The 20908-nt window shown below is 47.6% G+C and overlaps 1 long non-coding RNA gene across 2 annotated transcripts in view; it reads right to left on the reverse strand.

The window, feature by feature from the left end:
• Window positions 1-358: 358 nt before the first annotated feature.
• LOC146180515 (uncharacterized) overlaps window positions 359-20908 on the reverse strand; it is a 43470-nt gene continuing 22920 nt past the window's right edge. Inside the window, exons 4-6 of one of the 2 annotated variants that reach the window (XR_014700378.1) lie at window positions 16672-16789; window positions 8824-8936; window positions 359-585 (exon numbers count right to left, since the gene is read on the reverse strand). This is a non-coding gene — a long non-coding RNA (uncharacterized LOC146180515). The remainder of the gene's footprint in view (window positions 586-8823; window positions 8937-16671; window positions 16790-20908) is intronic. The other variant, XR_014700377.1, reaches the window with a different exon arrangement.

Consider the following 20908-nt stretch of genomic DNA (forward strand, 5'->3'; position numbering starts at 1 on the left):
AGCCATGCATTTTCTTGTTCACTTGGCTCAGTGTGAAATCTTAGGCATGAATGCACTACCTAGTTGACATTTTAAAGTGGTATGCTCTGAAAAAAAAATAACCTACTTCATGTGCTAATTACTGGCCCATCGGATATATTATTATTAATTATTATTAATGTTTATTTCTATCACCATAAGTTGCTGGAGGAGGTGGGAATAAAAGCGAATAACGCTTGACTAAGTTCCCCCCCCCCCCACCCTTTACAGCAAGTGAGCAGCGGCATGTGACGGCCCTTATAGAACAATAGCAAAGTGAGGGCAAGATAAAAACACACAAAGTTCATTACAATTTAGGCATGAAAAAGCAGTTCGTTTAAAAACAGAAAACACACCAAACAACAATTACTGTTACTAAAACCACGCTTATAAAACACTAATTATACAAATGAACGTTTACACATGCATAATGAATGGACACTAGGACACATATGTTTGCAATAATCACGGCTTGCTTTTGTTCGACATCCTGGCGGTTTTTGTCAGTGCATTCCTTGTACCAACAGCCCTGTGCAGCATTATTCTCCTCATGGCAAGGGCAGTACCCTGTAGGTAATAAGACATGCAGCGTCAGTAAAATTTGCAATCAACATTTTTCGGCAGTAAATAAAGTGTAAAACCTAGAAGTTGTCTAAGAGTACCAAGCAACTGTTAATGGGTCTTGGTTCGTTGCTTCCCATTTTATTGCTAAGAAATAAAGCATTGTGCACCTAAGAGTTTCTGCAGAACTAAAAAATAGAATCGTATATAAATCTTTTTTGGTAAGTAAGGGGTCGTTTTTGTGCGCAGTAAAATGGCAAATTACTCTTTGTGACGATATATTAGCCAATGTGCAGGACTGCCAGAAAGAAATTATACAATATGTTCGAAGCTCGATCCTCGTGCTGATGTCTTGCAGGGGAAGAAATATTCTGCAGTGTTTTTATACACTAGCAAAAAGCAAGTAGTTTTACAGAGCACCACTTAAATTTTTTCTTCCATTATTAGCTAGCAGTATGGAAAAAGAAATAAAAAATGAGTGCCTTCTCCATAAATCGAGACGTCTACATAAAATTGCCACGAGCACTGCTGCGGAAGGCAAGCGCACGGTATCCTGCAGCTGCAGCTAGGTAGCTAGACGTCCTTGTGCAGTGACTACACGCCAGAGGTTTCCTTACATTTCGTCGTCCACACCAAACAACATTTCAAACGATATTGTCACGGACAACAGGGCTAGACGTAACAGACGACAAGACGAAGCTGTACCAGCAGGAAAAACGTTCGGCGCTCAGCACGCGAGTCAACTTCAGTGTCCTCTTCTTCCAGGCGCAGCAAGAAGATGGAGACACCAGGTGGCATTACTCCCCCTCTTAAAAAAAAAGAGAAATAAGGGACGGAGCGCGAGGTAAGGTGTCCTACGCAACAACGAAACAAGCGCATAGCGCACTACCGCGTGAAATAGGGCTTCATGCGGACGACGTGCACGACCTCGGAGCGTGGTTGCCGACGCGAGGGCTGCACAGTACCCACTGGAAGAACTTCGTATGTTACTTCCGTGACTCGGCGCAGAACTTCGTAAGGTCCGAAGTAGCGGGAAATCAGTTTATCACACAAGCCGGGCCGACGCACCGGGGTCCATACCCAAACTTTCTCTTCGGGATGGTAGGCGACGTGTCGATGACGGAGGTTGTAGCGGCGTGCATCCGTGCCCTGCTGTTGCTGAATGTGAATTCGGGCAAGTTGACGTGCTTCCTCAGCGCGCTGAGCAAACTGTTCGGCGTCTGGCATGAGTGGATGATCATCTGTGCAGGTCGGAAGCATAGCATCCAACATCGTCTGAACGTCACGTCGTAGACTAGGCGAAATGGTGTAAAACGCGTCGTCTCTTGGGTGGCCGTGTTGTAGGCATATGTGATGTAGGGAAGAATTTCATCCCAGTTTTTGTGCTGCGAGTCTATGTACATTGCGATCATGTCGGCGATGGTTTTGTTGAGTCTCTCCGTGAGGCCATTCGTCTGCGGGTGATATGCTGTAGTTTTTCGGTGGCTGGTATGACTAAGCTCGAGCACGTCGTGCATGAGCTGTGCCGTAAAGGCGGTGCCTCGATCGGTTACGACTAGGGACGGTGCGCCATGACGCAACATGATTTGCTGCATGAAGAATTGAGCGATCTCAATTGATGTGCCCCGCTGCACTGCCTTGGTTTCCGCATAACGTGTGAGATAGTCGGTCGCGACTATAATCCATTTGTTACCCGTCGATGACAGCGGAAATGGGCCCAGTAGGTCGATGCCGACTTGGTCAAACGGCGTCCGAGGTGGAATAATAGGTTGGAGCAAACCCGCGGGTTTGAGGGGAGGTACCTTCCGACGTTGACACTCGCGGCAGCCTCTGACGTAGCGATGGACGGCGTCAGAAAGTTTAGGCCAATAATAGGCTTGACGAACTCGAGCGAGTGTGCGTGCAAAGCCTAAGTGGCCGGAGGTGGGCTCATCGTAGCAAGCAAAAAGGATGTCGTCGCGCAGGTCGGCCGGCACGACAGGGAGGTGCGCTCGATCAACAGTGCTGGAGTTTTTCTTGAATAAAACGCCATTCCGAAGACAGAATGCAGAACGGTGCCTTCCAAACTGGCGGGGGACGTCAGCAGCGCGACCCTCCAGGTGGTCAATGACAGGTCGAAGGTCTGGGTCAGCTCGCTGTCGGGTCATTATATCTGAGGCATTCAGTAGTCCAAGAAAACTTGTGTCATCCGTGGCGTTATCGACAAATCCGATGGGTGCCCGCGAGAGCGCGTCAGCATCTTCGTGCTTCTGACCAGACTTGTACACAATGGAGTAATCAAATTCTTGAAGGCGAAGGCTCCATCGTGCTAGGCGCCCTGATGGATCACGGAGATTGGCCAGCCAGCACAGAGAATGGTGGTCAGTAACGACTTTAAACGCGCGTCCATAGAGGTAAGGCCTAAATTTCATAGCTGCCCACACAACTGCGAGGCATTCCTTTTCCGTAGTGGAATAATTTATTTCAGCGCGGGAGAGCGTGCGGCTGGCATACGCAATGACCCTTTCCACGCCAGCTTGGTGTTGAATGAGTACAGCGCCAAGGCCGATGTTGCTGGCGTCGGTGTGGATTTCGGTGGCAGCGTCTTCATCAAAGTGCGCAAGAACAGGAGTAGTTTGCAGTCGTCTGCGTAGCTCCGCAAAAGCCTCCTGTTGCTCGGCGGCCCACACGAACTGTGTATCATCCCGCGTGAGGCGGTTCAGGGGTGCGGCTACCTTGGAAAAGTCGGCGATGAAGCGGCGGTAGTACGCACACAAACCCAGGAAACGCTTTAAACTCCTCTTCGTGGTAGGAACGGGAAATTTTGCGACAGCGGCAGTTTTGTCGGGGTCTGGCCTAACGCCTGCGGCACTCACGAGATGACCAAGAAACTTCAACTCTTTGTAGCCAAAGTGGCACTTTTCGGGCTTGAGCGTCAAGTCAGCTGACCGGAGGGCGTCTAATACTGCTCGAAGGCGTTCAAGGTGTTCTCCAAAGGTTTCAGAGAACACGACAACGTCGTCGAGATAAACTAAACAGATTTGCCATTTGAGGCCAGCGAGAACGGTGTCCATCATGCGCTGAAAAGTAGCCGGCGCTGAACATAGGCCGAATGGCAGCACTTTAAACTCATACAGTCCATCTGGGGTAACAAAAGCTGTTTTTTCGCGGTCCCCCTCATCAACCTCAATCTGCCAGTACCCGCTCTTCAAGTCAATGGAGGAGAAGTACTGGGCGCGACGAAGCTTGTCGAGCGAATCGTCGATACGGGGCAGCGGGTAGACGTCTTTTTTAGTGATGTCGTTCAACTTTCGATAGTCAACACAGAAGCGAAGGGTGCCATCCTTTTTTTTTTTTCACAAGCACGACAGGGGACGACCACGGACTGTTGGAGGGTTGGATGACACCATCACGAAGCATCTCCTGAACCTGTGTGTGAATCGCTTCACGTTCCGTCGTTGAGATGCGGTACGGCTGCTGGCGTATAGGGCGGGCATCGTCGGAAGTAATTATACGGTGCTTCACAAGAGGCGTCTGCCGAATTTTCGATGATGTCGCGAAACAAGCACTGTATTTTAAAAGAAGAGAACGTAGGTCGTGCTGCTGTGTTTCCGAGAGATCTGTACTAATATCCAGACGATCAAGGGATGGGTGCACATTTTCAACTTCTCCGAACGTAAAACATTCAGAAACGTCCGCTAAGGCGTCGGCGAATGCGATAGCGGTAGCGCGGAAAAGATGGCGGGGCTCGTTCGTGAAGTTAGTCACCAGGAGCTCAGATCGGCCGTTACGGAGATGGATGAGACTCCGCGCCGAGGTGATACCGTGGGTGAGCAAAAGGGACTGGTTGCCCTCAGCGACCGCCGTTCCGTCACGCAGTTCATCGCAGTTAACGGTCACAAAAACACTGGAACGTGGCGGAATAGAAACGCTCTCGGCGGAAATTCGAAGAGGGGCGTGGCTTTGGCGGTCTGCGGTGTCAGTATCATCCGCTTTCTCAGTTGAAAAGGTCACGGTACGCTTCCGGAGATCGATAATGGCCCCATACTCCCGAAGAAAATCGACACCAAGGAAACAGTCGCGGGAGCAGTCAGGTATTACAAGGCAGCTTACAACAAACGTGGAGTTGCGAATTTGGACTCTCGCCGTGCACTGACCGCTCGGAGTTACGACATGCCCGCCAGCGGTTCGAATCTGCGTGCCAGACCTTGGCGTCATCACTTTTTTTAGAAGCGCCGCTAGCTTTCCGCTTAAAATGGAAAAATCAGCACCAGTGTCTACCAAGGCGCTAACCTTATAGCCGTCGAGGACAACGGGTATATCCAGCGAGAGTCTATCTTCACGTGTACGAACTGTCGTCGGGGCCGTCAAGTCGCGGTCGCTCACAGGTGGCGTTGTCGGGGGGTCTTCGTTGCGTCGATTTGAAGCGGCCTCGCCCCCTGAGGTCGCTGTCTTTAGTTTTCCCGGCTCGGACTAGACGGCCGTCGCTGCGCCATCCAGGAGGAGCTGGGCTGCGAGGATAGTCGGCGTGGAGACGGAGACCGTGAGTGTCGTCTAGAAGTTGGCGCCATGCGCTGCTGGGCTACGTAGTCCTCAATATCCCGGGGTCGTTGGCCTAAAGGAGGGCTACGCATGTCGATGGGGAAACCCTTCAGTCCCAGTTGTCGATATGGGCACTGTCGATACAGGTGGCCAGGTTCTCCGCAGTGAAAGCACAGGCGCTGCCGATTTGGGGCACGCCACAGGTCTGCCTTTCGGTAGGGTGGTCGGCGGTTGTCGATGTACGGTTCGGGGTGGGCTGAATACAGCGAGCCTTGGTCGGGTGGCGGCAATTGTGTGGAATCGGTTGGGGAACGTCGCAAGATGTCCGCATAGGTTGGCCGACAGGGCTCGGTGGAAAAGGATAGCGGGTTAGCGGATGGTACCGAAGGCCGAAATGCTTGTTGGAGCTCTTCTCGGACAATACTAGCGATAGAGCCGATCGTCGGCTGGGGAGCACCGAATAGCGTCTGGAGCTCTTCGCGCAGAATGGACCGGATGATGTCGCGAAGAAGGTCCGGACTAGCCCCGAAGGCCGAATGCGGCTCCGTGAGCGAAGCGGCGAGTACCGGCCTGTCGTAGGTCGTAGACCGCTGCTGGAGCATCCTTTCCATCGTGACTGCCTCCGAAAGAAACTCTGCAACTGTGCTCGGCGGATTGCGCACGAGCCCAGCGAACAGTTGTTTCTTAACGCCGTGCATGAGATGGCGTACCTTTTTCTCTTCGGGCATGGCCGGGTCAGATCGTCGGAACAGCCTAGTCATGTCCTCCACGTACATGGTTATGGTCTCGTTCGGCATCTGTATGCGAGAGCGTAAAGCTCTTTCCGCTCGTTCTCGGCGATCCGGGCTGGTGTAGGTGTCCAGGATGCAGCGGCAGAACTCGCGCCACGATGTTAGGGCGCCTTCGCGATTCTCGTACCATGTACGAGCGCCATCTTCCAGGCTGAAGAAGACGTTCCTGAGCTTTGCGGCGTCGTCCCACTGATTAAATGCGGCGACGCGTTCAAACTGGGTGAGCCAGTCTTCGACGTTTTCCGTCTGACAGCCGTGGAAAACCTTAGGCAGTCGTGGGTTCTGGAAAGTGTAATACGTTGGCGTTTGCATGACAGGTCGAGGGGCGGCTGCGGTGGTGAATTCCAACGGCCCGTGCTCAGGTGGTAGGCCTAGGTTCCTCCGGCTAGTGCGGTGAACAGGCGTGTCAATTGGCACAGGACCTGAATCCTGGGTATGCGGAGGAGTGCGGGACATATACTGGGATCGATACCCTGCGCCGACACCAAAATATGTCACGGACAACAGGGCTAGACGTAACAGACGACAAGACGAAGCTGTACCAGCAGGCAAAACGTTCGGCGCTCAGCACGCGAGTCAACTTCAGTGTCCTCTTCTTCCAGGCGCAGCAAGAAGATGGAGACACCAGGTGGCAATATGTTTTGTGCAGACACTAGCTACAGATGCTGTGTACTGAACCAGGCGATGGTTTCAGGCCTCAATACCGCAGGCAGTGCTTTGACAAGCTAGCGTCGCTTCGTATTCCTTCATTCACCCACTTTCTTTGAATGAAAAAAATCCTGTTCGTTTCTACGCAGTGGTGTTTAGCTGCGTACATTAACTTTCCGTTTTAAATACACATCCCTCTTATGTGATAAAACAGAATACATGATATATATTTTTTGTTACTGAAACGTAGTGTTTGAAATCCTCGTTTCTATAGCGCATTTTTGCGACGTCTCGCAAGCATAACAAATTTCATATAAAGTTTCTTCGGCTGCGCCGTTCAAAAAGAATATTCATTGTGCCGCTGGGTGTTCCACTGTGGCAAATGATTCAGAGTAACCTCCTGCAGCCGATGATATTTTTAACCAAAATACCTTTAGGTCCATGCGTTTCAGCTAGTCGAGTGTCACTGACACCAATTATTTCAAACAGAAAAAAGTTGAAACACTTATTCATGGAATAGTCATAGGTGTAAAGATTTAGACATACTTCTTAAAATTGAACGCATTGTGGCTGAACACCAAGAAATGGGTATAAAAATAAAGCTGTATTTAAGTAAAATAACTCTTCCTATAGCGATTATGTCTGCAATACACCCTTAGCGAAATGACGCTCACTAAAAAAAAAAGAGCAATTTTTCGTTTTTTGGAGCGCTACCTCAAAAACACCCGAAGAATGGGTCAAGACAGTAGGTACCGAAATTCTGATTTCAGGGAATACAGTTGGAGGTATTTTGAGCACTTATCATGAACTTCATCCGCATCTCTGATAACTCATCATCCACCCTTCTTTCACGTAAACTTCCTCCTATTTTGTGAATCAGTATCATAATCGAACGCTCTGTGTGTTCGTTCCTCGACGCCATTTTTGGCTGTGCTATTAAAACTCGGTCACCCAGACAGAATCAGGTCTTCGCTACATGAAGAAGCAGACATTTAAAAGTTTTCTCGAAGCGTTCCAGAGGTTGAAGGCGCCAGAATTCTCGTACTGCTCCACCCAATTCTCAGCGTCGTGGCTTGGGAGGCGAGGAAAAACGGGAGTGTCGTCGCGCTGACAGGTGCTAATAATGCCGGTTGGCTGACCTGACGGCGTAGCCTGGCACCCGTGAGTGTGAGAAGTGTAGCAGCTCGGGGAAACCATAACCGGAGGGGAAGTTGATCGTGATGTTCTCTACTGGCAGAGTGGCCGATTCGACCGGAGCGTAGCTGCTGAAACGCCATTGAAGACGCCATTGTTTCGACAAACAATAGCGTCGAGGAACGACCACACAGAGGGTTCAATCATAATGACGATTCAAAAATGAAGATGGCGTTCACGTGAAATGAAAGGAAATGATGAGTAATCACAGAAGTGAATGAAGTTCACGATAAGTACTCGCAGTATATACGACGTTTCCAATTCCCCACAACTCCCTCTCATTTAAATAGCAGAAGCATGCTACATGGCAGTCTCAGTGGTTGGAACTAGCGAAGCGCTGTCTGAAGAATATACGCTTTAAATTTTGACGCGGAGGGCGCTAAACCTTACGCCAAGTGGAAGGACGTTAGGGATGCCTAAAAGCATATAAGGAAGAGAGATAGCGCGAGTTGTTCCCTGGCAAAGCGACATTTGTTGCGAATGCTGTCTTTCAACTCGCCGTCTTGATCGCTTTGGCAATAGCTGTAGTGAAGTCACCTCTGTTGATGGCATGTAGTCTTGATGACATCAGAAACAGATATTTGCGCAATCGGCTAGTAAGGCTTACGCTCTAAATATTACCTTAAATCATAAAAAAGCGCGTAACAGGAACGACAGACGCAGCACAAGACCGGCGATGCATACGCGGTGTTATTTGTGTGCTCCCTCTGTCTTATCCTGTGTCTGTGTTCACTGTTTCCAGCTTTGTAAGCGCAGACATCTATCTGTCAGTTACAAGCAAAAACCTTCGAGGTGACAGAATATGTATCAACAGAAAACATGATAAACGGGCTGCTTTTGCTTATTTCAGAACAACTTTCTTTTTGCCGTAAACTTAAGAAACCTATGATATGATAGAAAAAAATAAATAAAAACAGCAACAGAATAGAATGTTTCTTTCAGGAAAGCTGACATTAAATCTGTATCTTAAAAAACAATTCCTGCAGTGTTTGGGTATAATATTTCTTAAACGCACTTTTACACACTGCCACGTTTCACATTTAATGAAAGGCAAATCGCAGTACTTTTGAGCACGTTTATAGGAGCTTACGTTTTGCAGGAGGGCACAGATACTCCTTGCAACATTCCGGATATCTTGAGTTTTTTTCTCCTCGGCTGATTAAAGTGCATCCAGAGCCCATAAGATTTACTAAAAGAGGGCACCTGCATTAAAACAGTTCCACAGAACAATTTACGTGCAGATTAGAGGCACATATATCTTACATATCAACATCTTAGTCACAAAAACAAATTAGCCTTTACACAAGCACTGTGTCTTATGCTAATACTGCGCAACCCCTCTTTGAAGAAGAGGGGTTGCGGAAGGATACTTGAGCTGCAGAGGCATGATCTCGTAGGCCACGTTCGTGAGTTGCCGCAAGAAGGGATAAGGGTCAACGTAACGACGAAGTTCCTCGCACATGTCCACACGTCGGACTGGGAGACAGTGAGTGTGAGGGAGGCAGAAGGGTATTGGGCGTCACGTTGCTGAAGGTAGTAACAGTGCTTTTAAGAGCGCTGAGACTCGCCAAGCCAGACGCGAGCAATACGGTGGGCAGAATCAGCGAGGACGATGGCATCAGAGTGAAGAAAGAATCGGCAAGAGGCAGTAATGTGTGGAAAGGGAATGAACTGTCGCGGCAGAAAAAATGGAAGAGTATCCTGCGGTATCGTGTTGTGAGGAGTTATAGGCGAAGGTTATGAAAAGCAACGGTCGCTAAGGGTAACAAATTGGATTATAAGGAAGGAAAGCGTAGTAGGGGGCGACAGAAAATAAGGTGGGCGGATGAGATTAAAAAGTTCGCAGGGATGAAGTGAACGCAGCAAGCAGAGGCCCGGGGTATAATTGGAGGAATGTGGGAGAGGTCTTCGCCCTATAGTGCGTATAGATCGGCTGCGAATGATAATGGATGATGACGTTCGAAAATTAAACAGACGCCCAAGTCAAGATGTTGGTAGGATACAAGAATTCACATGTCGGTCAGAGCGATTCAAGGGGCAGTGACAACGTCGTTCGATTTGCTGCCGTTTTATACTTCTGTGAACCACCTTCAAGTCCGTGATTCTACTCACAAAGCTTTAGATCCTAGCGCGCGATGCTTATTTGGAAAAACTGGAAAGAAATCGGAATCGGGAAACTCCTCCCACCGAAAATGACCGCCATTTTGAAATGCTCGTATGACGTTCTGCAATGCAGGTGGCAATATAAAAGCTCATGTCTCTCTTTCTTTTGCGAACGATTGACATAGGCATCGTCCCCATGCAGCAGTGCTTGATGAAAATGTTAGTGTACAAAAGCGACACAGAGTACGGTTTGTTTTCTTAAGCATAAGGCAAGGTCACACTCGGCGGGTCACACTCACGACCAACGGTCGCCTACAGCCCTAGTGTGAGGTTTCTGGCCCCGCGACGCCGACGAAGCTGATCAGCGAACGGTCGCCCTATCTGTTTTAGAGAGATCTGAGGCCGAGCGAGAACTTGATAACCGATGACCTAACGGCCTGAGCAGCTGTGCTTGTTTCCAGCTTAACCGTCTTAAAAAAAGGAAAAGAAGCAGCTACACTTTATATGCTCTCCTTCTTATTAGCAATGAGCTTGGCCAGAAATATCTGTCGACGCCGAACTGTCGACACGTTCCGCGACGCGTAGGCCTAACGCGAGTACTCGGGGTTCGGGTGTAGAGTTTGTGCGATTACGGTGTATACGCATTCACAAACTTTAGTGGTTGCATGTGTGACCGTTGAGTGTAGTTCTAGTACTAGTACTATTCACCCCAAATCGACGACTGTTTAGATCACAATGCATGTGCACATTAAGCGGGAAGCGTCGATGTGACCATGTCTAGCGAGCTAAGGCGGCAGCTTTCGGCGTCGCTTGTAGATACCCGGCGCAGGCAGGGGACGCAGCATCCACGGCGCTTCTTGCAGCGTTTTTGCACTTTGTAAACAAATAAAGGTGCAGCTGATGTGAAAAGAAGAGAATAATTTTGGTATTACAAGCTCAGCTTGCGTTTTATGCCATGCGAACGAGCAGCATACATCCAGTCATATACAAAAGCTATGTAAACAAACACGCTGGGGGCGCAGGCGTCATTTGCGAGTCGGCGTATTCCAGCGGGAGTTTAGCTCTCACACAAAATATTAAACGGTGTACATTTACACTGAAGCACTCACGACTCATTTTCTCGGCAATTACTAAAAAAACTTGAGGCTAGTCTAGGGAGTCGGTCGCAGTTGCGCGGCTGCGGGGGAGACGGAGACGGCGGCGGTTTGGAGGCCCTTGTTTGGTGCGGTTAGTGAAGCCCATTCGAATTGCGTTGGGTTTTGCGATGACGGGGCTGAAGTGGAGGCGTCGGCGCATGCTTTCTGGCGCTGGCCGTGGCCGGAAACATATTTTTGCAAATATGCTTTACCAGCAGAAAATAATAAATTTTGACTAACACGTGCATGTAACAGCAAGTCAAGAGGCACCACTTCGTTCAAAAGTTTTGTCTCCTCTTGTAATGTCTTGTCAACGTATGCTTGCTTAGGTCTTCCTCTCAGTTTTTCGACCGAAAGAGCGAAGGGCGATAGCTGAGCAATCAGCAACACAACGTTAACCACTCCCCCTTTCACGGCGCACACAGCGGAAGGAATCGTTGGACATGTATCTTTTTATATGCGGGAGAGCTTGTTTTAAAACAAGCTCTCTGATGACGTACGGATAATACGAGGTATGACACAAAAGAAACGAGACTAAGTGTGTAGCTTCAAAACAAAAGTAGAATTTCGCAGTGGTGAGACTCTTAATCAACACTACTACATTCAAGTACTAAAAAAACATCGTGAAAAAATTTTGGAAAAAAATGTCACAGTTGTGGAGTAATGGATGGCTGTTGCACCAGGATAATGCACCCACGCACACGCCTCGGTCAAGCAATTTATGACCAGCAAAAACATTATTGTGATGACGCATCCTCCTTATTCACTTGATTTGGCTCCATGCTACTTTTTTTTATTTCCTCATTTGAAGAGGTTCTGTCACAAACGGAGAATCTCCTTAAGGGCCTTCCAAAACCCTCGTTCCAAAACTGTTACCGGCAGTGGCAGCACCAGATGCAGAAGTGTGTGAATGCTGAAACCGACTACTTAGAAGATGATATTGTTGCAGAGATATGGTTCTGTAAGTGCAGTAATTTACTTGACCAGTCTCGTCTTTTTTTGTGTCACACATCGTATGCTTCTCGTAGTATGCTTAAATATTACAGCATGAGCCCATCGATTTTGGCTTCCTTCAAATCATCTAGAAGCCCAAAACAAGTCCCAAGATTACTAAGGCCCCATATTAGAGTGCTTCTCAAAGAAAAAAGAAGAGAATATGCAAATACTTTTGTGAACAAAAAAGATCTCAGTGACCACAGTCCACGATGTGTATGCAAGAGGGCAGCCGAAAGAGCGAATGGAAGACGACAAAGGGACGATATGTCGTTGTGACGTCAGCGGCCACTAGTTGCCAATAACCAGAACATCATCATCATCATCATCAGCCTGATTATACCCACTGCAGGGCGAAGGCCTCTCCCATATTTCTCCACTTAACCCGGTTCTGTGCTAGCTGCATCCACTTGACCCCTGCGAACTTCTTAACCTCATCCACCAACTTTCTGCCGCCCCCTGCTACGCTTTCCTTCCCTTGGAATCCAGTTTGTTACCCTCAGCGACCATCGGTTATCCTCTCTTCGCACTACATGTCCTGCCCATGTCCATTTCTTCTTCTTAATTTCTACTAGAATGTCGGCAACTTGAGTTATTTCTCTGACCCACTCTGCACGCTTTCTATCTCTTAATGTTACCCCTACCATTTTTCGTTCCATAGCCCTCTGGGTTGTCCTCAACTTAAGTAGAACTCTCTTGGTTAGCCTCCACGTTTCAGCCCCATAGGTGAGTACAGGCAAGATGCAACTGTTGTATACTTTCCTCTTGAGCGATACCGGTAAGCTGCTAGTCATAATCTGCGAGTGCTTGCCAAATGCGCTCCATCCCAGTCGTATTCTTCTTGTTATTTCCTTTTCGTGGTCCGGATCTGCGGTTACTACCTGTCCTAAGTAGACATATTCGCCTACTACTTCCAGTATTTCGCTACCTAATGTAAACTGCTGTTCCTTCCCGAGGCTGTTGAACATTACCTTAGTCTTCTGCATATTGATTTTCAAGCCTACCTTTCTAATAACAAGAACGGTGTCTTTGAAATAAGAAAAAAATTTAGTTCAATACTGGACCGAATGAGGTCAAAATTCGAGGAAATATAATCTAAGGTGTGTGGGGTGCAATAAAATAGCCAGTTTTTGCTGAAATGTCATGCCTCCTTTAAGGCGCTCAGTAAGACCGTTCGTTTTTAGATAGGCCGTTGTGGACTTGTGGCGCGTATAGCATGAGCGGACAAGGTCATGAGCCACTTGAGACAAAAAAGCGACCGCGATCAGTGCGCAGCTGACAATTCGCAGTCGAAAAAAACTACAGAACTGTGTCAAAAATACGACAAAATATCCTGTAGTTCTGTTGTAACCGTCAAATTTTTCTGTAGTTCTGTAATACTTTTCTGTAGTATATTTCTGTTGCCTGTAGTTCTGTAGCACTTTTCTGTTGTAACTATAGAAATTTCTGATGTTACTACAAAATGTTCTGTTGTCACAACAGGTTTCCCGTCAAAAACCGCACAGAAATTCTGTCGTAACATCAGAAATATTTCTGTAGTTTTTCCCGACTGGGAGGGAGCGCCACGAAGGATTATGCATGATGGCAATGCAGAAGAAAGTCTGCAACGTCGGAGGGACAGCTGGTGAGGATAGCTCTGGTTATGGCATGCCAGGTGTCGTATACGGCCAGCACGGCAATATTTTGGTTCCCGGAAGCCGACGTAGGAAGTGGCTTAAGCGCCCCGAGACAAACGTAAGAAAACGACTCAGTCGGTACTGCAAGTGGTTGTGGGGCCCATTAGGCTGAACTAATTGGCCTATGATTTTCATCTGGTGGCCGAAGAAGCTGCATTACTTGTCGTTCACTTGAAAACCGACGCAGCGAAAGACGGCCAGGGTCGTAGAAAATCGGTGAAGGTGGTTTGTGAGCTTGGAAGAGAAAAAATTATCTAATTAACACAAACACGCCGTCCACTTGGAGCCAGGGAAGAGCGAGTTCATCACGGGTTTGAAAGTCTCAGGATCGTTACAGAGGCCGAACAGCATGACCTTAATTGGTATAGTTCCAGCCAGCCCGCCAGCCAGCCAGCCAGCCAGCCAGCCAGCCAGCCAGCCAGCCAGCCAGCCAGCCAGCTAGCCAGCAGCCAGCCGGCCGGCCACTCGGCCAGCCAGCCAGCCTATCAGCCAGCCGGTCAGACGGCCAGCCAGCCAGGCAGCCGCAGGCAGGCAGGCATGCATGTGGCATTGTGGCGCCATCCTTGCTGAGTGCGCTCGTGAAACTCGTTGCTTACCTGGATGCTGACATTTCGGTGCAAGCATTAAAGATAATTGCTACCCGCAATATTTCTGCCTAAACTGTTTGTCAAGAACAAATAATTTCGCATTTGGCGAAATCTCATTTATTGCATACGATATCAATTACGTACCGAAAATTATTCACAAGAGTGCCCTTCTCCACAAAAAGGTGCTACGCTTGCACCCTAATCATCAATTTATCCCTAGATCCTTCCTCGGGACGCATGTAAGATGATTTTATGCAAACTTGAGAACTTGCTTAAGACGCAGCACAATAATTTAAAGCAATACTTAGCTGTCGTTGCGGTGTAGCAATATGTTCACAATAGTGTCTCACAGGTACGTACAATTGTCTCACAAGTGTGACCAAACATTCAGCTATAGACCTTTTATGGCGGACTTAAATACGTTCTTGAAGTGCCCAGCAACGCTTGAGAGAAATATTTCGTACTGAACAGAAAGGCAGCCTTTTCTCGTCAGCATTAAAAAGAGTCTTATAACACTGTTGCCACACAATTATTGTCTGATATCTACATCACTTCTTTTTTATGGCGGTCCTAATTACTTGTGCGAATGGAGAAAGATAAAAAGCAAAGCTCTGCAGCACGCCTGATGATAAGACACGTTCCGTTGCATGTGATCACAATACAATTAAATTATTTCAAATTGCTTCACATAATTGTTAGACGCCAAAAAATCAGGTTTTTGTTTTTTCCTTCTCTTTGCATATTTTTGTTGTAGCAAACGGCCGCTTGAAATAGAGTTTGATCATATTATGCTATGGTTCAGCCTGCTCTAGCTGCTGGCTCCTGATACGTGGTTCATATTTGTAGAAGAAGAGTGGGGGTAGTACAGTTAGTATTAGAGCCAGGCGCTGAAGTGTTCATGCTTTAAATACTCCGTCATTTACTATAAGTGCTCAACAAGCTTTTTAAGAAAACATAAAAAGCGGCCGGATATTATAAGATACTTCGTAAGACAAATATGGTTGCAACTCATCAGCTTTTTTTTTGTGATATGCAAGTTTAAAACAGAGACTTGTTTCAATATGCATGCAGTTAGGTCCAACTTTATATTTTTGCCACATAAAAATCGCTCAACTCGCACTCACAGTCCGCACGCATTTCTCGATTGTTCTCAATAAGGCTCGAGGAAAACACAGGTCGGCGCCTCTGCCCTGTTATTTAATAGAGCCTCAAGAGGCACGTGGGTCTTGCCGCCCCTTTCTCTTGTGCGCAATAAAGGTTCGCCGCAGACAATTTTCATGATTCTGTCCCTTTAAGAGTATAACACAAACGCACCAATGGCTCCTGTAAGCGGTTCCCGTTTACGATTTCCGTTCGAAGCTAATGCACTTTTCCAATGGCTAATAACTACTTTCTTAATTTGTGCGTCTATTACGTCACATACATAATCTCAGGCATGATCTCCCACATGTATTGCTTACGTTCATAAGCTCCCAGATTATGCGAAAAACCATCCAACAGAAGTACAGTGCCCCACTTTAACCAAGTTATAAGGCGCTGCATGCCTTAGGAGTTCCAAGCCTGACCCAAGATCCAAAACCCCCGTGTTCAATACCCACTTCGCTTTTGCCTCCCATTAGCAGCTGCCAAATTTTGTACAAATCTATGTCATCTCTAACTCTCCATGTCTGTAGCGCACACGACCTTTCATTTTGCAAATTGCAGAGGCAGGCTTGTAATTCTTAGCCCATAATGCGCCGCATCCTCCTATGCCACTTTACAGCTTGCACTTTCAACTTCCCTTCTGCTCCTTTCCTTAACCGCGGAACTCATCCCCTTCTCCGCCTTTAATTTTTGCCTTGCTGTGGGTCGCAAACCCAAGGTCTAACCATAAAATTACCCCCTCTCGTTGGCTATCTTTGGCTTCTTGCAATACCACCCCCATGCTGCGCAGTGATCATCCGTAGTCATCACTACCTTCTGCCATGACTGCCCCCCTGTTTGCCCATTGCGCCGATGCCACATTGAGGTGTGCATTCCTTCGATCTTGCCGCTCAGCCCAAGAGTCAGAAACGCCCGTTCCGTCTTACGCTATTCCCTTCTTTCTCCCATAAGTTCTGCGGGAGAGGGGGGGGAGGGGTCATTGAGGAAGGATTTCATCGCCCCATTCAGCGATTTGCCCACCGTTATGTGTGGCGTTTAGCCCTGCTGCCAATTATCACAGGTGGCAGATGGCCTGTTGCGCATGCAGAAAGCGCAGATAGCTCCAGCGAAAAGAGCGAGCAGGCCAGCAACAACCGTCTAGGAACTGCGGTCCCAATTATGCATAAAGCTGAGCTGTCCAACTGAACTCAATTCTTGACACTTTCATGATATGCCTTAGGCTCCGAAGACAAATATGAGCCTGCCCGCTATTTTCCGGGCCGTGGTGTGAAGGGTTCTAAATGGTTTAGTAGAGACATACCATGTCATTACTGCCGTTTTCTTCACCCGGTCGTACTCAATTTTGCAGCATGACGTAGCTTGGGAGTCTGTGGACCTGTTCTCCTTTTTAGAGACAGGGTTTCTGCATGACAGTGATGCTGGAAATATGCAAAGACAAAAATTCATTTTTTGACCCTCTTAGTCACAGTCTAAGGCTTTCTGTTTAGTGGCCCTGAAGGCCACAGCATGAACCATTACGCATGGACAACAAAGCCTACCAAGCACGAATATTGCATTGATTAGTGAAGCCAGTTTGCAATAAAGTACTACTCTGATCCGCTAGTGCAAGAATCTATTTCGCAATGAGTATGTGCATACTTTCCTTGATCAAACTCGCGACGTTGTTTTGTTATATTGTTTACAAAGATACTTTTATTGCTCTTTTCACGTTGAAATTATGACTAAATCAATGAGCGGCCTTCACGTACTCGCGCACCCGAAGATGGACAAGGAAGACATGGACAACAGAAGCACTACCTTCCAACTACTCATTTAACGACCCAAATTGCAGAATAAATACACCCTCTACCATGACTCCATACGATAAGGGTGTCTACAACGCGTGTCCGAGGGACAAAAACTTCAACTCTTTGGCCGTCACTGAAACGGATTGTGTGCACCCGGTTTGAAAGCGAAAGCCTTTTTTTGGCTAGTGAGTAGCCTGATCACATTTTGTGTGCTTAAAGTATCCAACGTAGTGGCACTTAAAATTTTTCCACTTTATCATATCACGTGGGAATGCGAACGCGACAAAGCATTCCACCAACACGAAGACCCGAGTGCGGAGCAATGGGAGAGTCGGCTCACCAGCGGAGTGCAGCACGCGACTGATGCAGCACGACTCAGTGGAGCCTTGGAATAGGGGCCCACCCTTGCTGACGAGAAGCCTCAAGTCGCCAGCGCCAGAGAAGACGACGGAGACTACACAACCGCGAAATTCTTGAAATATCCAATAAAGTTTTCACTCACTCACTCACTCCGCTGGCAGCGAACTCCTATCATTCTGGTCCCCAGCCGAGCGCACAAACACTACTACACAGTAGGTTTGTGAGAAACACATTCTTAGTTTCCCTCTTTGGACTCCATCTTATCCAATGTCCCTGTCTATAGCGAGCCGGCCATCCACATGGCAAATTAGGGGGAGCAACTGGGCCTCGGTGGAGGGTATAACAGGGAGAAGGACGTGGTAGCTAGTAGGCGCACGACGATGACGGGGGAGTAAAAATCATGGCCAGCCACAACCGTGCGTAGAGCACTACCTCACGCCAGGCTGCCGGTGGTTCCAAAGCCCAAGCGACGCAACGAGTGCGTGCCATCGCCGCCAAGCTCTGTTGTTAAGCTCGAATTCGGCACCGAAGAAGCCGGTCTCCTACCTCGTGTCCTCCGTGGGCGCGATTTCAGCGAACTGAGCTCCTCTTCCGACAAGAAAAAAACATCCCCTGACCGCGTTCATAGCGAGTCGCGGCCCCTTTCTTGGTAGGACCTTCGTACCGAATAAAATGCTTTTCCTCAACCGGGTGAGGAAGGGGGCGTTGCCAGGGACATCGGATGCATGATAGTAAGTTGATGTGGTATATGTTACCTTGGGACGTAGCACTTTCAGGTAAAAATACGTCTTCATGACAACGGCAATGGAGGTAAAGAAATTGTCTCAAAGTTTTTCTACAAAGCGTTGTTTCAAATAAACTCTACTGTAAAACTAGCACCGAAGGCTTTTGCCTTATTGCTCTGAAGGGGTCAGACGTGCCTCTTCGTCGCTCGGGACGGCACGCTTGTTATGCCAGCTTTGCCATACTAACCCCCCCCCCCCCCTTTGTTACGTACCTCGAATCATAAGGAAGTGTATTGCCATATAAGATTTAATCATCTGTCATTACGGTTTTCATTGTAATTCCTTTTGAGTTTGTGTTCTGTAGGTATTGATGAACACGGAATAACTAATAATATGTGATTGTCGCTAGTATCGCACCTTTTGTTGTCCTCCCATGTATGTACTACAGTGCGTGTGTGTGTATATACAAGTACTGTGTGTGTAGAAGACAATAAATTCCCTCTACTTCCTAGAATTTATTAGAATGAGGTCGGCCTCGATGATTTCATCGACATTTTTGCACCTATAGTCGGAAGGTGTTAAATAACAATTTCCACGGCTTTCACTGTTTTCATCGCAATCATGACAATGCACTGAAATATTTTTATAACTGTAATTGCCCGCATTCCCCCTGTTCACTAATAAACCTTCATTCACACATTGGCGCGTTAGACGTATAAATGGTACCGCACGACAGGGGAATTTGATACAGTAACTCAGAAGAACGCGCTACAAATAGACGCCGATGTTTCATCGTGGATTTACCTTTTGAGTTCAGCCTTTGCACTATTTTCCCAACTTCCTTGGGTACCGAGAGCACCGCGCTAACATTGCTGCATTTTGCAAAGTTTTTAAGCTAATCGAGGTTTTGGTGAAGTCAATTACCACTGCCCTATTTGCCCTTCCTCTTCATCTCAGCCACCTTCGGCTTCTTGTATAACCACCCTCAAGTTGCACTTCGTTCATCACTTATAATCACCGCCTCTTTGCCCTGTAGCCAACCTTTCTCTTTGTGCGGGCGCCCCATTCCGGTGTACATCCCATATCAAGAAGCATAGGTACAAACATTTTATTAGAGCCATCGAGGCCAATTTGATTACCAAAGCGGGTGGATCCTGTGAACACATCACCCGTTTCAGTAACGGCCAAACAATTGAAGTTTTAACTGCTGGCCACGTGATGGTGACATTCCTTTCGGTGTATTTATGCGCACTTTGTTTCGCTGAACAATCAGCTGGAAGCTAGCACTGGTGTTGTCCGCGCATTTCTTGACCATGTTCGTGTGTGCTAGTACGTGATCGCAATGCACGAACTCGCCCAACAGTAGACTTCATCGTTAAACCACATCTGGCAACCCACAGGCTGCCAGAGGTTGGCCCGAACCTGAGCCAGCTGTTCGTTTTTTCTCGGGTCGCTTCGCCCACTTCCGGTTGCTGCTAAGATGTGCTAAGTTTTCTCTGCTTGAGTGTTTTCGGGCGGCTCGCCAGACTCGTCAGGACAATTTTCTGTTTACGAGCTGGCTTCGCTCGCACAGTTAGCAGACGACGGAGAGATGATGGGGGGACCGTGTGCCGACATTTTTACATGGGCTAGAAGGACCATGTTGTTTCATGCGAAGTTTATTTAATCAGGAAGGTAGCACAGCTCATCTTTTCGACTTTTTCGCGGTCCACATTATCTCTGATGTTTTTAGCAGTCGTTATTTACGTTTTTCGCGCGCGTGTGGAAAGGTGCCTCGTCACGTCATTTTCAACCGTATATGTGCTTCTGTGCTCCATTGATTTCGGATTCACAAAATAATATTTCATCTGTCAAGTTCACAGCCTAGGCGTATTCTGCGATGCTTTTCGGAGACCGTCGAGGATATGACTGCGTCTTGCACCTTCCAGTACGTGCTCAGCCACACTCTGTAATGCATGCATGCACATAGTTAACGTGTTAGACACGCAAGCAGCGTCTGCTATTTCATTTCATGAGCAGTGAAATGCGGAGGTGCCTTTCAAAACGCTGAGAAATATTTAAAATGTACCCCATGCATGCACTATCATCACCCTCTTCATTAATTAACGAAAAAATATTATCGGCGTCGTGCGTGCATGCATGTCGACACGCAAAGCCATATTCTCACGCCTTTCATGCGAGCGCTCGTTCTCCACTTTGAATACGTAGTACGCCGATATCAGACGCTATTTTTATACCGGCTCCTTTTGTGTAATGACATAAAATCATGCAGCTAAGCTTTTATTGAAGGTGCAGATGTTTTCACGAGAAAAGTATTGAACTAGCTGATCTGCTCGTACTGACGTTATTCATGCATTACAGCGGGCGGCAGACGTTTTAAAATTTGGCGTCGGCTCAACTTCACACTTCACTTCCCAACTTCACACTTCAAATAGAGCTGCCACACTCATCAAAACGTACATGATCGGGGTGCGTGCTCTCGCGGAGCAGGCAAAATATGCTGTTTAATAGGTAACACTGGGAGGGGTTACAGCTGAGCCGTAGATCTGCGATAATCCGATATCACAGGACATCCATTAATTAAAAATGTGAGTGAAATTTCTTGTATACTTTGCCAAAAGAAATACGTTAAAGCGTGCGCGCATTTTCGAAGACGTCTCGGAGC

Source organism: Amblyomma maculatum, chromosome 8 (assembly GCF_055883805.1).
Source record: "Amblyomma maculatum isolate TAMU_Amacu chromosome 8, ASM5588380v1, whole genome shotgun sequence".
Classification (NCBI taxonomy): domain Eukaryota; kingdom Metazoa; phylum Arthropoda; class Arachnida; order Ixodida; family Ixodidae; genus Amblyomma; species Amblyomma maculatum.